The sequence below is a fragment of the Crocuta crocuta genome, unplaced genomic scaffold (assembly GCF_008692635.1).
Source record: "Crocuta crocuta isolate KB4526 unplaced genomic scaffold, BGI_CrCroc_1.0 scaffold31, whole genome shotgun sequence".
Taxonomy (NCBI): Eukaryota; Metazoa; Chordata; class Mammalia; order Carnivora; family Hyaenidae; genus Crocuta; species Crocuta crocuta.
The window spans coordinates 2,026,314-2,043,427 of record NW_027528362.1 but is presented as its reverse complement, the minus strand read 5'-3'; the positions used below and the strand labels follow the sequence as shown (position 1 = coordinate 2,043,427).

Here is a 17,114-nt window from a genome sequence, read left to right as displayed (position 1 = left end):
TGCAGGCCGGGGCGCAGACTCGAGGGAGCAGCCCCGGGCTGGGTCCAGATGAGCGGGTGCTTTTTGGGTTAGCGGCTGAGCCCGGGGCCCTGCTGCGGCGAAGGCTCATGCCGCCTCCAGGGTGTGCGCACCCTCACCCCTCCCCGTCCCCGAATCTGCCTCGGGGGTGTGCGCAGGTCTCGTGGGCGTGCGCAGGCCGCGTCAACCTTCAGGGTGTGCGCAGGTCCCGTGAGTGTGCGCGGTCCCCCTGTCCGCCGCCAGGGTGTGCGCAAGCCCCCCGCCCCCATCTGCCTCCAGGTGTGCGCAGGCCCTCAGTCCACCTCCAGGGTGTGCGCAGGCCCCGTGAGTGTGCGCAGGCTCCGTCTGCCTCCAGGTGTGCGCAGGCCCCGTCCGTCTCCAGGGTGTGAGCACTCTTCCCATCATCGAAGAAATGGAAGGCCCTGAGGACGCCCGGCACACACCCGCTGCCGCCTGCCCGCAGGGCTCGCGTTTCAGCGTCGCTCTCCCGGGGATTCACCAGGCGTGCTAAGCCACACAAAAGGGCAGTAGAAAAACTTCGCAAGGAGATTCGGTTTCACACAGACATTATGTAAGTTGTCCTAGTTGGACGCTTTGTGGGCCTATGAGGGCGGCCATAGCCATGGGCGGGGGCCTGAGTAGCAGGAAGGTCTCCCTCAGGGTTCCAGAGAGGCCGGCAGTCTGAGATCAAGGTGCTGTCAGGATTAGTTCCTTCTGAGGCTGTGAGGGAGATCTGTGGAAGACCCCCTACCCTGGCTTGTAGGTAGCCGTCCCTCCCTGACCCCCCCACCCCAGCCCCGCATCTCTTCCCTGTGCACCTTATTCCTTCTGTGCCCACATTTCCCCCTTTTATAAGGACAATGGTCTTCTTGGATGAGGGCTCACCCTAATGACCTCATCTTAACTAATTATATCTGCAATGACCCTATTTCCAAATAAGTTCACATTTTGAGGTCCTGGGGTTTAGAACGTTCTAACGTCTGGCTTTTTCTTTACTGCTCATCAGAACAGCCTGGTAACGGCTATATAACCCAATTTTCCAGAACTGGGGCTGAAGTACCACCTAGTTTATGGGCAAGACTGTCCCTGTTCTCCGGTTCACTGGCCAAAACAGTTTAGAAAGAGTGTTTCCATAATGATCAAGTGCGGCAACTCAGGTTATTATTAAGATGTAACGTACCTAAGTATATAAATTTTGTGCCTTCCTTCTAGAAAGAGCAGTCAATGGCAGGAATTTCATTTTGTTCAGTTATTCCCAAGGGAGAACAAATATTTATGATCCAGCCAAAGGGAATCCAAGAGTAGCAAAGAGCCTGAGAACAGTCTCTGAGAAACACATGAGGCACAGTGGCCCTAATGTGGGGATGACTTTATTAGGGATACCCTTAGTACACAGGCTCTTGCCATAATACTCAGTACTGGTGTTTATACATCACTGTGCAGTGTATAAAGCAGTTTCAGATGTACAATTGCATTTCCTTTCTCAGCACAGTTACTTAAATGAGCAGAAGAGAAATGATCTTTATCGGCAGTGGAGGGAAGAGAGTCTCATAAGGAGAATTGGATTGTGTAAAGTCGTGTAGACAGTAGGAGGTAGAGGCAGGCTTCATGTATTCTGATTTGAGGTCCAGTTGTCTTTTTTTTCATTTTTTATAACTGAAATGTATCCTTTACATTGAAGAGTGTGTAAAACATACATATGCAAATTAAGGAAGAATGATGAAATGAATGCCATATAGCCACCACTTGTGATAAGGAATGGAATGTTCCCAGTTCCAGTCCTGTGGAAGCCCCTGTTTCATCCTCCCTAAGTACATGGTCTTCCTTCACTCAGAAATAACTCAAACCCCGATTTTTGTGTTAATAATGATCTTGGGACACCTGGGTGGCTCAGTCAGTTAAATGTCTGACTCTTGATTTCGGCTCAAGTCATGATCTCACGGTCATACGATGGAGCCCCACGTTGGTCTCTGTGCTGAGCATGGAGCCAGCTTGGGATTCTCTCTCTCCCTCTCTCTCTGCCCTTCCCCTGCTCTCGTGAACACACGAGAGCTCTCTCTCTCTCTCTCAAAAATAAATAATAAATAAAAATAAAACTTAAGAAATAATGATTTTGCTTCTCTCACAGCTTTATCCTGCAAACAAGTATCCTCTATGACCCACGGGTTTGGAAGAACTGAGAAGTGAGCACCCCGCTGGCTGGAAGGAAGGGGCATTATTTTCACTACCAGATGAAGGCTCTGAGGAGAGAATGAGCTTAGAGTTGGGCTTCTTTCTGCTGCTCAAAGAGTTTGAAAAGCCCCTTTGGGGACGTCACGGTAAGGCTTGGAGTGAGTTCTGAGGAGCACTGGGCTCAGGACAGTCAAGGCAGCCGACTCCGGGGTAGCACGGAGCTAGTATTGGATCTCTGGCAGAAACGTGTTCCGAGCTGCCTGCTGCTGAGTGTTTTCTGCTCGGAAGCCTGTCGTGGGCTGTTTCCCCTCAGGATGCCAGAGCAGGACTCCTTGGAGTGGGGAGTGTCTCTGGGGTACGGAGGCAGTGGGTTTTACGGACAGGCCCTGTTTTTAATGTGGAGGCCCCCCACACTCCGAAAATTCACACCCTTCAGTTCTGGTTGTTTTCTTGCATTATTTTGGTAGTGATTTACTTCCCGTGCATGTCCTCCCTCCCTCCTTCTGAATTTTCTCTTATTTGAAGTTCAACTTCTGGACTTGGAATGTTTCCCTGCTTTTCTTTCACGTTTTCTATATCTTCTCTTTCCAGGAGACTTTCTTAACTTTAATGAATTAAAGCACTTTAGTGAATTAAAAAATACATTTTTTAAATGTTTTATTTATGTTTGAGAGAGACAGAGACAGAGTGGAAGCAGAGAAGGGACAGAGAGAGAGACGCATACACACACACACACAGAATCCAAAGCAGGCTTCCAGCTGTGAGCTGTCAGCACAGAGCCTGATGCGGGGCTAGAACCTATGAACCGTGAGATCACAACCTGGGCTGAAGTTGGATGCTTAACCAACTGAGCCACCCAGGTGCCCCACTTTAATGAATTTTTTAATTTGTGCTACCATGTTTTTAATTTTCAGGAGCCTTTTTTTTTGTTTGTTTCTTCAATAGTCACTCATTTGCTTATTTATTTTTTAAAGTAGCACTCTGTTTCATGGAGGTAAAACTCTTCTTATCTCTGAGATGATTAAAGCTATTTGAAAATCCCTTCTTCTCTTAATTAGTATCTAGGGGCCTGACAGCTAATAATTTTTAGAATAGAGATTCAAACTCAGGCAGTCTGACCTCAGAACCTGCTCTCCAGACCCTGTCCTGAAACGCCTTCGCTTAAATAAACATTGGATTCTTGCCTCTGCTGAGAAGGCAGATTGAACACAAATCTCAAATTTTTTCCCTTTAGTAATCTCACTGAAGCTAAATGAAAAGATTTAAAGAAAGACAAACTCACAAGGACAGGCAGACAAGCATCGATGACTTTAACAACAAAAGGCTGGAAGCTGGATTTTTGTGAGAGATTAATGAGAAAATTCACATAAAAGGCTTAACACAGGGTCTAGCACCTAACAGATGCAGTATACATGTTAGATGTTATTATTTAAACATTTTTAAATGTTTATTTTTGAGAGAGAGAAAGAGTGCGAGCTGGGGAAGGGCAGAGGGAGAGGGAGACACAGAATCCAAAGCAGGCACTAGGCTCTGAGCTGTGAGCACAGAGCCCGACGTGGGGCTCCAACTCATGAACCATGAGATCATGACCTGAGCCCAAGTCCAACACTTAACTGACTGAGCCACCTAGGTGCTCCTAAATGTTAGGTATTATTAATGTAATGTTATGCCCGCTCTTATAAAAAGCAAGAAAGAGGGGCACCGGAATAATTCAGTTGGTTAAACATCCAACTCTTCATTTTGGCCTAGAACATGATCTTGTGGTTGTGAGATGGAGCCTCCCAATCAGGGTCCATGCTGGGCATGGAGCCTGCTTAAGATTCTTTCTCCTTTTCCCTCTGCCCCTTTCTTGCTTTCTCAGAAGAAAGGAAGGAAGGAAGACAGAGAACTTCTCAAAAAAATTCTAAATGTGTATATGATTTAAGAGCTTCCCTGTACTTAACTGGGTCTTTACTTCCATATGTGAATGTTAAAGAAGGGGGGAAAAACTTTATCATGATATTGGCATAATATTATAATTTGGGGGGTTGAATTGATAATTTATTTTATGGGGAAAATATCTGATGTGTAATATATAGAGCAAAGAAATACATTATCAAAAATATGAATACGTGTAATTAAATGGTGAATGGCATGTTAGAACTCCATACATCTAAGTTAAACTGGAAACCCCCATAGACAATACTACACTGGTATGAAAATAGCAAGTGAATTATCATTAAAATTTTTTTAAATGTTTATTTTGTTTTTGAGAGAAAGAGCACAGGCAGGGGAAGGGCAGAGAGAGGGGGACAGAGGATCCAAAGTAGGCTCTCTGCTGAAGCAGAAGAGCCCGATATGGGGTTCGAACTTGCAAAGCACGAGATCATGACCTGAGCCGAAGTCGGTTGCTTCACTGACTGAGCCATCCAGGTGACCCAACACATGAATTACAATATGAAAGTATAACCTCTCTATCATGGCAAAGATAAATACATTCAAGAAATGTTTATTGAACACTGACAATATGTTTTTTTAAAAACAGGGTGCTGATTCTGGGGAGAATCCAAAGATAAATTCTTGATCTATACATGCAAGAAGCTTATTAGGGGAATTAGGTATTTACTAGTTAACTATAAATCAAAACAGAATTAAGTAATGATTTCAACAGAATTAGAAGCAATGTGTACACAGCTGTTGGGAAAAAGGAATATTAATGCCAACCAAAGGAACTGATAAAAGATTCACTGAGGAGGTGGCCTTTGAACTTGATTTAGGGATGGACCAGGGCTCCCTTTGGTAGAAGAAAGCACAAAAACAAAGCCTTGAAACAGGGAAATGCATTGCCATTCCAAGCCCTGTCTGGCTTTCAATGTACTGTATATCCTCACCTCTTACTGTAGCCAGGACAGAGGCATGGTTTAATGTTGAATGTGTTTAAATGAATTCGTTGGTTGATTTTGTTTCTCAGGTAGACAGTAATCTTGTCAAGGACAGATATCCTGTCATGTAATTCTTTTGTATTTCCCTCCCTCCCCCAAACTAATTTCAGAGAGTTGGTATATGGCAAGTTTTCTGTAAACATTGCTGGATTCCTGGATACAGGAATTTTTTTTTGTTGCTTAGATAATACATTTTAATGTAGGAAAACTTGGAGGGCAGGAAAGCAGTTCATAAGGAAAATATTAGGACTCTAGGACTCCAACCACTTCAAAAATAATATAAAAACAGGAAGGGGGACAAAAGAGAGACTTTTAAATATGGAGAACAAACAGAGGGTTACTGGAGGGGGTGTGGGAGGGGGGATGGGCTAAATGGGTGAGGGGCATTAAGGAATCTCCTCCTGAAATCATTGTTGCACTAGATGCTAACTAACCTGGATGTAAACTAAAAAATTAAATTTAAAAAAATGAAAAATTAAAAAAATATTTTGAAGTGAGCTGTAAATATAGACCCATCTTCTTAATGAATCTAAAGACTAATCACAAAGCAAACTAAGGAAATCTGGAGTCTTCAAGGAAGAGTTTTTCAAACTGCCAGCCATTGCCAAAAAAAAGGAGCCATAAAAATGTCACTTTATTCCTGCTGAAAATGCTCATTAAAATATTCGAAGTTCTAAGAAAGCATGCCGTTAGAGCTAGGTCACATAGGAAACTGTGACTTGGTTCTAGGATTCCCAAAACAGAAGGAGTGTCGCTGTCCTTGAGCAGTGTTCATGTCGTTGGTCTTCATTGTGTGACTCATTGGACTACTAGAAACATCTAAGCCATCTACTCGACTGCCTCAGGAGATTCTTGCCCTTGGAATTAGGCTTGTTTTAATAGAACAAATTTTCTGTTTGTTAGTTATCTACTTTATAATTAAAAGCGTGCATTCAACAACTAAACCATTTGCCACATATCCAGTCAATTGTCATGACTTCCATTGATCACCGTGCTGGGCAGTGCAGACCCTGTCTTCATGCTGTGAACTTCTTCTAATAAGTTGATCACCTTGAACCCTCATTTCTGCAAGAATTCGGCATGGATGAGAAGATCCTCAAAGATGGGCTTCCATACTAGAAGAATTTTTGAAGAAAATTGTATATGTCTGCAAGCCCTTTGAGAGAAACAGATTCTGCAGCAATAATGGGAGACCTTACAAAGTATAAATCCTGGTAGACCAAGGTAATGAACTTCAGGGACATGTGGTAAGCCAAACTGAGGGAGAGGAAGTCAAGGATGTAGTGTGACTTGACTTTACAAAGATCTTTGTTCTATGATAACAAGAACACCCACCTAGAAATGGAAAACAAGGTAGTTCAGAGGCACACACGTTTGGGCAGTTCTAAGATGAAGACACAGCTCCTGCCCTGGGCTTTGGCTTTGTTTCTGCCTAGGATGATGCTCTCACTTCCAGGACAGCGTGGGGACATGATGGGAGTGTGGCCAGCGTGTTTGCTTCCCACAAGAAATAACAGGGAAGTAAGGCAAATAGCAATATCTAATGACTACACATTGTCCTTGAAGTTTGCAAAGCATATTGCATGAAAAATGGCTTTAGGAGTGTGTGTGTGTGTGTGTGTGTGTGTGTGTGTGTGTAGGAAAGGTAGGGAGACCAAAAGCAGCAAAAGACTAGAAGGTCCTTTGAATGAATTACCTTTCAATCCTGACATATTTAACGAGCAAGTTTTCTGTGCCTAGAAATGCCCGGTGCTAACAATACTGGATTCAGCAAAGAAGTCCAAGCATTATTTTTGCCCTGAAGAATGTCGTAGTAACTGAACTTGCTCAGTAGGAGGACTGTTGCGTCCTGGGTGGTGAGGTCTGCACCAGATTCAACTCGGATGAACTGAAGAAACCTACCTGTTTCCATTCATATAGTGCCGGTCCTAGAGAACGCAGTTGGGCAGGTGTTTAATCTGTTAGCACAGTGGGACTTAAGAGTTTATGTGTTGGTTGCCTATTTTGGATGAAACACCCCCTAAGGACAGGAGCAGTGGTTTTTTCTGGCTTCATGTTTTCCATGCTTCCCAGCATGGTGTGTGACAAGTGTTTTGGGGAGGGAAGCCAGGAGGGAGGGAATGTGCTGAATTCAAGAACCTAATGTGGGCCGGCCACTTGTAGGAGGTAAATGAGGTGGAAGGAGAGGAAATTGGGAAGGTGAGAATCAGGTGTGGACGGTAAGGCAGAAAAACTGTCCAGGGATGAGAGTAGTAAGAGTAAGACCCTAATCCTGAAACACATTCTGCATCAGGACCGGAAGGGACCGACACAGAGGCTGTGCTCAGGGACAGGATAGACAGGTCCTAGTTTCTTCCAGGTCCCTTGGACAATGTTCTGGAGTCCTTGTGGAAGTGCCTTTGACTCTTCTTGTGGTCAGGAAGAGGGTCACTGGGAACCTGGTATTTGATAATGCCAAGTGGCCCACTGCTTTCTCTAAAATTGTCTTCTGCCTCCCTCCCTAGTGGCCTTATCTCTTGTAATGTTTTCATGAAGGCAAACTTAGGAGAAGTGAATAGCCTGGGTTGCCTTCTTTTGCATTAGTCTTATTTCCTCCGGAACCATTATGTTTCTTATGTTTTTTACAGATCGGACAGTGTTTTACACAGAATAGGTGCTTTAGAAACTCTAGCTTGAGAACCCCTCGTCCCCCCCGATGTACATGCTAGGGAGACCACCCTACTTCCTGGTTCCTTTCCCGTCAAGAGGCATCTGCAGGGCAGCTGCACTTTGGATGATACCCCCTAAGGTGAGTTTTCATTTCCTTCTCTGCCAGGGAAGTTGTTCTTTTGTTGGGAACGAGGGGCTGTTAAAAAAATGAATTCTGAGGATCTCCGTAGGCTTCATCCTGGGAAATGGGTCTAGAATAGAGGTTGGCCAGAGGATGCTGAGGTAAATATCAGGTCAGAGGATGAAGCCAGACAAAGTGGAAAGGGGAAGCGGTGGGCCTAGGAGACAGAATGCAAGAGGCTGTGTAACCCGGTGGGTCAGTGGAAAATATTCCAGACTGTTCCAGAGCTGCTGTCTCAATGAAAGGCCAGCGAAGGACTAAAGCATCCATTTCTCAGGAGGAGACAAGGTGAGAAAGGGACTTCCCTTTGGCTTAAGCTTCTGACATGTAGACAGAGAATCGTGTCACACAGGGTGGGTCACTGCTAATCATCTCCTGCCCTTGAGGGAGAAGAGACTTGCATGACTTTGCAAAATCTCTACTTCTGTTTCACTTACTGACAAAAGATAGCCTGTAACCTGTTTGTACAGAGAAAAATGAGTATTTCAAAATAGGAAACATTGTCCTGTGCACAGAGGGTAGTAAGTTGGAACCCTGAGGTGCTTGATGCAACGCAGGATGTTGTTTCCAGGAAAATTCAATTTGCTGTCTGATGTCACAACCACATCACTAAGTACTTTTTGACTTTTGTCCATGAAGATGGAGATAACGCTCTCGAAGAGAAGGAAAGCTTTGTACTGATGTTGCCTAGCAACCCAAATGTATTTTTTTCCAATTTGTTGTTTTTAAAAATTCTATATCATGTTAAATTAATCTCAGTCTGAGGCATCCATTTCCTGTTTGTGTGTAATGGCTGCTGTACACATATAGGAAAGTGAAAACACTTCCTTTTGGGTATTTAATTTCCTACCTGGTCTACAGGGTCTAGGAACAACTGTCATCATCTCAAGGAGTGTGTACAATTTGGGCAGAAAGGGTCCATTGGGACAATCCTGAGCATCTGTCCTGCCAGCTGGGGTTCAGCCTCTCTGGTCCCATACTGAAGGCTGACCCATCCTTCCTGACCGTACCCTGTCTGGTTCTGGACCTCCATCCATGGGTGCCATGTTTTTATCAGCCCAGTCTACATTTTGTCTCTGCTTTCAGCTCCTGGGTCCCTTTGCCTAATGACTTGGCGTGGTAGTGCCTCACTGATGATTCTGTGGTTTTAAAGTATGGCCCTGGACTGGTGAGTCAGGAGACTTGGGTTCCCATTCCAGCCTCACCATTGACCTGCTGGCTGAACTTGAGCAAGTTGCTTGGTGCGTCAGTTAGACGAGGTAGGCTGTGCTCCAGGAACAAGTGAATCCTGACATCTCTGTGGCTACACACTATGAAGGTTAGCTTCTTGCGTATGCAAAGTCTGGGGAGCTTTTGGTAACTCTCTGGCACAGCTTTCTCCCATGGGATGATCCAGAGGTCCAGGCAGCTTTCACGGCTTCTACCATCTCAACATGGGGGCCCCCAAAAGGAAAGAGAGAGAGAGAGGCACATCAGCTCTTCACTGGTTTAGCTGGGATATGGCATGTCACTTCTGCCCACAGTGTATGGGCCAGAACTAGCCTAACTTCAGGAGAGACTGGGAAATGTAGGAGGAGAACATTTGGAATATTTGGTGAGCAGAAGCTGTCTCTGCCACTCTTCGCATTTTTGAGCCTTAGTCTAGTCATGTGCAAAATGACAGGGTTGGACTACGTAATTCCTGAGGGTCCTTTGACAGCCATAAAGACCCAGGAGGCTATGACAAACCACACCGCCATGATTCCTGATTAAGCTTCTCCTCTAAAAAGCTCCATTATGTGTGTGTGTGTGTGTGTGTGTGTACATAAATGTTTATTTGCTTATTCTGAGAAAGAGAGAGGGAGGGAGGGAGAGAATGAGATGAGCTGGGGAGGGGCAGATAGAGAGAGAGAGATAATCCCAAGCAGGCTTTGTGCTATTAATGTAGAACCTAGTGTGGGGCTCAAACCCACAAACCATGAGATCATGATTGAGCCCAAATCAAGAGTCAGGCGCTTCACTGAGCCACCCACGGGCTTCAACAGAACTCTGTTTTTAAAAGGAAGATAATAGCATTATCTTTACACATTTACTTTATTGTACTAGATTGAAAATTCTCACTTTTCTTTTTACCATAGAAACTATTCCGTGTTTTTAGAAAAGTCAGACAAATTAGGAAAAAAAATTTGTATAGGTTAAACTGTTTTCACAACCCAATTCTTTGGTTGGAAGGATTTAAGACAATTCTAATCATTTATTGTCTTAATGACTTCTTAAGCAGACGATGAAAAAAATGTACAGTGCATAAAAACAACTCATTTTTCACTGAGAAAAACATCTATTTGACTTTTCTGTGTCAAAGGATTATAAAGTTATCTCTAAATTAGTGCTGAATTCTCAGAGAAGTAAGTAATTTTATATGAAGAACTGACACAAGGGAAGGGGAATTCAGGTTTACTTGTTTGGTTTTTTTTAAGTTTATTTTGAGAGAGAGAATGCAAGCTGAGGAGGGGCAGATAGAGGGAAAGGATCCCAAGTAGGCTCTACACTGTCAACACAGAGCCCGATGTGGGGCTCGAACTCACCAACTGTGAGATCATGGCCTGGGCCCAAACCAATTGACTGAGCCACCCAGATGCCCCAGGTTTACTTGTTTTCTTAAAAAAGATATGCCCATGAAAAGTCTACAAATAAATCCTTTAAATTCCATCCTTATTCCCTGATAAGTGAGATTTCTGGCAGTTTGGTAAAGGGCCGTGGACGTCTGTCTTTCAATGATAGCCAGCCGCTGGCATTGGTAATGGATGAGCCCATACTCCGCATGCTGTTCAGTTCTACACATTTACAGTTCTTTTGTTCTAGGGACAGATGGAAACATTGTCTAAATTCCTCTTTTGGAGGGTCATTATTTAACGAGTACACCCAAATCGAATGAATTCTAGACCCGTTCTTCCATTTTGGGCTTTTAGCAGAGTTGCTTTTAATTTAGCACATTATCTGCAGTTTTTAAAAATTCCATAAGTCTCCCTTACTCTGGGATAGGGCATTTCTCACAGTTGGTTATTCTCCCTGGTGGTTTTAAGACCTGGATGAAAGCTCTTTGACTGTCTTGCCTTCAGGGGGTAGGGTATGTGCCTCCACCTCTTGAATCTGGGCAGACCTGTGTTGCCTTGGTCAGGAGAGAATGACACACATGATGTAATGTGGCTTCTAAAGTGTGACCCTGAGAGGCCATGCTGCTTTTGCTTTGGCCATTGGAAGATATGGCCGTGGAGTCCTGAGCTGCTACAAGAAAGGTCTGACTGCTCAGAGGCCACCATGCTGTGAGGTGCCCAGGGCATGCAGAGAGACCAAGTGCAGGGAAATCTAACCAATGATACCAGTTCAGTTAGGTTTAGAAATCACATCAGCCCAGGCACTGGACATATGAATGAACAGGGCTCCAAAAGCTTTTATCCCCTGCCCACTCTAGTCTTCTCTGTAAAGCCTTCAATCTTTACGCAGAGATTCCCAGCTTTCCCCGTCTGAACTCCTGACCCACAGAATCTGTGGGTGTAAGTAAACAGTGGTGGCCAGCACAGTTACCACCTCTGCTGGCTTACAGTTGGGAGCATGCATGATCATACTTTTTGTCCGTTTATACATGGAACATCTTAGCATATTTAGCAGCAAAATCCACATACTTGAGTTTTTTCCTTCAACAAGACCACATTCAAAACCCACGTAATTTTATTTGATTTCTTGCTTCTAATACTTGAGGGCATGGATTGGATCTTCTCATCCCTGCATGCCCCGGGAGTGGCACTTGGGAGGCGTTTAGCACATGTTAATTGAATGGGAAGAGACGGATCTTGACACGAGCATTGATGGATGCCATAAGTTGCTGCGAGATTGTATTAACCACAGTGGCTAAGAACCCAAGTTATGAAGTTAAAGAATCTGTTCTAATCGTCAGTTACCAGGGTTGGCAAACTCTGGTGCATGGGCCACACCCACCTTACAGCCTGTTTTTATAAACACAGTTTTCTCAGGAAACACCCTTGCCCGTTTGTTTATGTTTGGCCTATAACCGCTTTTGTACTAGAGTGGCAGAGTTAAGTAGCTGTGACAGAGCATGAATGGCCGGCAAAGCCTAAAATATTTAGTATCATGTCCTTTCCGGAAAACCCTTTGCCACCCCAAGTTGGACAACCTGAACATTAACCTGGTAGCTTGTGGAAACACAGGATTTGTATAGACTTCCATGGTGTTTCTCACGCTTAGGTGAGCATCAGAATCTCCTAGAAGGCTTGTCAGAGCGCAGGATGCCTGGCCTCTCTCCTCCAAAGTCTGATTCGGTAGGTGCAGGATGGGGTCTGAGAGTCTGCATCAGAACAACTTCCCAGGTGGCCTTAGTACTGCTGGTCTGGGAACCATACTTTGGGAAGCCCTGGAGGAGGAGAAGTAGGAAGAAAGACCCTTGAAGTCTTTGTTCCCGCCTCGGTTGTGAGTCTCCAGCTGGTGACCTTGGTAAGGATCTAATTCCCTCACCTGTGAAGTTCGGAGACGGGCCCAATATAGGCCTTCCCAGCTAAGGCCCCAAGATACTGATTCCCTCAGCCCTCAGGGAGGCCGGCAGGGCCTTTAGCCAGTAGCCTCCTGCCCTAAGCAGCCTCCTTCATCCACCCCAGGATGCTTTCCAAGTATCTACGTTTTTAAAAAAATTTTTTTTAATGTTTATTTATTTCTAGAAGAGAGAGTGAGACAGCGTGAGCAGGGGAGGGTCAGAGAGAGAGGGAGTGACAGACTCTGAAACAGGCTCCAGGCTCTGAGCTGGCAGTCAGCACAGAGCCCGATGCAGGGCTCGAACCCACGAACCGCGAGCTCATGACCTAAGTGAAAGTCGGACGCCCAACCGACTAAGCCACCCAAGCGCCCCAAGTATCTACATTTTCTACGTGTGCTGTGATATATAAAATTTTGAGAAGTGAGGGGACAGAGGATATTTAAGGTCTCTTTAGCTCTGAAATAGCATGGGTTTAAATGTTTTGACTAATAAATACCTCCATCTCAAATATATATTGATCATTGTCCACGATCGCATCCACACCGTGCATACATATGTGGTGGTTTGCATTCCTTCCTTGGAAATCAGGTTCTGGACATGCTTTCCTACTTTGTCACTTACTTTTCCTCAGACCGAGTTCCGGTGTCTGATAGCTTATTCGAAAGCACATGGATTCGATGTCCATTCAGTCTTTCAATACATTTTGGCACTTTTTCATTGCTGGGGGCTGCCTGGGGTTTATTCCTACTGCCCTACTGTCTTTTATTTATTTGCTTTTAAAAAATGTTTGTTTATTTATTTATTTTGAAGGGGGGGAGGAGGGGCAGAGAGCCAGGGAGGGGGACAATCCCAAGCAAGCTCTGCACCATCAGCACAGAGCCTGATGTGACACTCAGTCCCATGAACCGTGTGATCATGACCTGAGCTGAGTCAGACGCTTAACTGACTGAGCCCCCCAGGTGCCCCTCCTCCTGCCCTTTGATAACACCACCCGTATGCTCCAGCGGCGATGTGCCTAGAAAGCCAGGCTGTGTTATTTTTCCATTGCTTCCTCCTCTTCTCTGCTCCAACAGAGAGAAAAACCAGAGACAGCCGTAAAGAGACAAGAAATCTTTCCTTCCCCTCTTAGGGGATCTCCCTGGCATGTTGTAACTTTATAAATGTTGATGGATTCCATGAATAAACAGATGGCAGAGTGTGGAGTCTACAGGGCAGTGATCAGGCACCACTGTTTACTGCTGCCTATCACGCAGATGCACTCTCTCTCTATGTGTTTGCGTGCATATGTGTACGTGTCCATATGTGCACGCCCATGCATGCGTATGCAAGTACACATTTTGGGAAAGTCACTTCTGTGCCGAATCTACCTCATAGTTATTTCCATGCACTTCAGGACGTCATGAATACCTACCAAGCTCGAGGTTGTGTGAGATGTTGTACAAAGGAAAGCTAGACGTGGCTGTTATTTTCAGTGAGCTTCCAATTTGTTCCATGATTATGCTTGGGAGAATTAGCTGAGAGAGAAGGTGGGCGAAAACGCTTTGCTGAGAAACCGTCTTTTGTTGTGGGGATTGGTTTGTAGTCTTCTGTCTAGTGCCTCCAAATGATCTCCAAATGGAATTAATTTGTCGCATGGTGAGCGTGAGTCACCATCCAGTGAAGTGGGCACTGTGAATCCGAGACGCAGCACGTCTAGAGCACGATTTATGGAAGCGGAAAGCCGGGCTTGGAGGGAAGTCTGCTGTAGAATAAGCGTTCTGAATGGCCTGAGGTACACCGTGTACCTTCCGCAAGGAAAAGCTCTCTGGTTTTGTTGTGCATATGGGTTTAAAAGGCCATTTCTTTTTTTTTTTTTAATTTTTTAAAAAATGCTTTATTTATTTCTAGGAGAAAGAGAGAGAGAGACAGCATGAGCAGGGGAGGGTCAGAGAGAGAGGGAGACACAGACTCTGAAACAGGCTCCAGGCTCTGAGCTGGCAGTCAGCACAGAGCCCGACGCGGGGCTCGAACCCACGAACCGCGAGATCATGACCTAAGCGAAAGTCGGACGCTTAACCGACTAAGCCACCCAGGTGCCCCTAAAAGGCCGTTTCTAACTTTTGGCATTACATCTTCTCTTTTGTAGGCACTTTGCACATTTGCCTGTCTGGGACTAAATGTCTGATTTGCTGCCCAGTCTTAACCAGACATAATTCGTACTGAATGATTGATTTGACACATGTTTATGGAATGCCTGCTCTTGATAGATGCTGGTGTAGCTACAGAGATGAATAAGATATGATTCCCATCCTCAGACTGGTAGAAGAGAGGAAAACACCATAAACACCACCGTGACATAAATCCTGAGGAAATGTGGAAGGAAGAAGTAACTACCTGGGTAGCCAGGAACGCTTCACGGGGAGAGAAAACACATTTGAGACTTGCTCTCTGAAAGGTTGTAATATGCTGTATGGTGCATCGGGGTGGCCTCCAGTGCACTTAGTGAATTTTTGGATTGAAATTAAAGCCGGGAAAATAGGGTGGCAAACAGAAACTGCTCTTTAGTGATATGACTGCATTTAAAAAAGGGGTTGATGTTTTTAGTGTGAAAGAAATGTGCTGTGGAGTGCCTCCCTGAGTTCGGAGAGGCTAAGGTGGGTGAAGCAGTGTCTGGGAATTGAGATGGAAAGGTTTATTGTTCTGCACAGCAGAGAGAGAAGATTGGGAGCCGAAAGGATTGATGGGGAAGAGTGATGAGAGGGCCAAGGGGAAGTGCGAAGCCCGTTAGATCTCGGAGAGTGGGTTTCAAAGTGGCCTGAAGTGGAAAAGAATCCCTAGCAGTCCAACCGCGTAAGAAAGGACACAGTTGTCCACTGCTCTACTTGAAGTTGTCTGTGTTGCTCATGTGCATTGCTGAGTCTTTCTAAAGCTTCGTTAAACCCAACACAGGCATGCAAATGCTCAGTGGGGTAGTGACTTTGTTGAAAACTAGCTAAGGGCTGCATTGCATGCCTGGTTCTTTGTGGGGTGAAAGAGAGCGTGAGCGAGAAGTCCAGAAATTCCAAGGTGGAACCAACCCATGAATGAAGAGTCCTTAGACCAGAGGTGGATCTGAGAATACAGGCTCCTCTGAAATCTGCTAAAACCTTGGCAAAAGCATTAAGCTGTCACCAGGAATGAGGGTTCATGGCAGTTTTCTCTAAAGATTGGAGGGGGAGTGGTGATTTTAGCAGCTAATATCCAGGTTTCAACTAGAAATACAGAATTCGCTGCACAGTACCACCCTCCCTATGCTGGTGTTTTATGCAGTAGTAATTACTTAGTGATACCGTATAGGATAAAATAAAAGCCTTGATACAAAACTTGGGTTCTCTGAAGCCGAGATACCAAATTAAACCGGAACACATTAACTTTTTATACCATTTTTCACTTTATTCTGCTCATACACATTTTGTTATGAGTGAGATGTAAATAAATGAATGAACAAATAAGAACAGTTACAGATTAGCTTCTTTTGAGACATTTACTTTGGCAGCGTTGGTTAATTGCGTGGGTTATGATGTGAATTCCTCTGATCCTTGGCCAAACACGCTGATTTTGTCACACATGATTTACTGCAGCTTTTAGATGAGTAAATATCTTTCACATTGGAAATTGCCGTGTTTGGCAACGTGCTGCTTAAGTATAAATTAGAAATTTGTTTCTATCTGCTCGATCAAGTGTTGGAAGAAGTCCCATAATTTGTCTTCGGAAAAGCAACACAAAATATTTTTCTCTAGAGGCACAATGTAAATCTTTCAACAGAACGTTTATTGAGGGCCGGCCACGCACTTAGAACTGTTCTAGGGGCTGAAGGAGGATTCTGCTCATGAGATGGTCACCCAGAAACATACCTAATCAAAGTTTAATCAACACCACGGTAAATGTAAAAAGTCAAATGAATAGTAGAAGTGTTGAGTAGTCCCCTGTATCAAGGGGGACGAGTAAAATGGTGGCTGGGCATCAGAGATACCTCTTAGGAGATTTGTTATGAGCTGCATTGTGAAAACACTTTTTATTTTTTAGAAGCTTTATTGAGCTAGGTTTGGAATGCAAAACTATACATATTTAAATTGTAAAATTTGATCTTTTTTGGCATGTGCATACACCCATGAGACCCCCATCAAGTCAAGATAATACACGTATTCATCACCCCCTTCTAGTTTTCTTAGGCTCTTCTGTGGTTCCTCCCTCTCATGCCTTTCCACCCCCAGGTAGTCACTGCTCTGCTTGCTGTCATTGGAGTTTGCATCTGCCAGACATTTTTATCTGGCTTCTTCTACATAATACAATTATTCTGAAATTCCTCCAGATTGTTGCATGTGTCTGTAGTTCACTTGTTTTTTTAATTGTTGAGAAATAACCCATTATATGGATATAGCACAATTAGTTTATTCATCTGTCTGTTGATGGACGTATGGATGGCTTCCAGTTTTTTTTAATGGGAAGTTGGTGAGAGAGTGCTGTGTGATGATTTTTCCTATTTCTTCTATAAAACTGATCTGTTAAGACTAACTCTTTTGCCTAGAGCTGATTTAGGTAAATGTTCTCTTCTAGAAATTTACGTGTTTTATCTAACTTATCAAATTTCACTCTGCAAATTTATTTGCACGTTTATTGGGCAAAAAAG

General features: G+C 44.4%; 1 long non-coding RNA gene across 1 annotated transcript; it reads left to right on the top strand.

Moving 5' to 3' along the window:
- The first annotated feature begins 384 nt into the window (after positions 1–384).
- Positions 385–15,457, top strand: LOC144223189 (uncharacterized). The gene is made up of 4 exons (XR_013332616.1): positions 385–589; positions 2,147–2,336; positions 7,739–7,899; positions 14,592–15,457. It is a non-coding gene; the product is annotated as an uncharacterized LOC144223189 (long non-coding RNA).
- Positions 15,458–17,114: the final 1,657 nt, after the last annotated feature.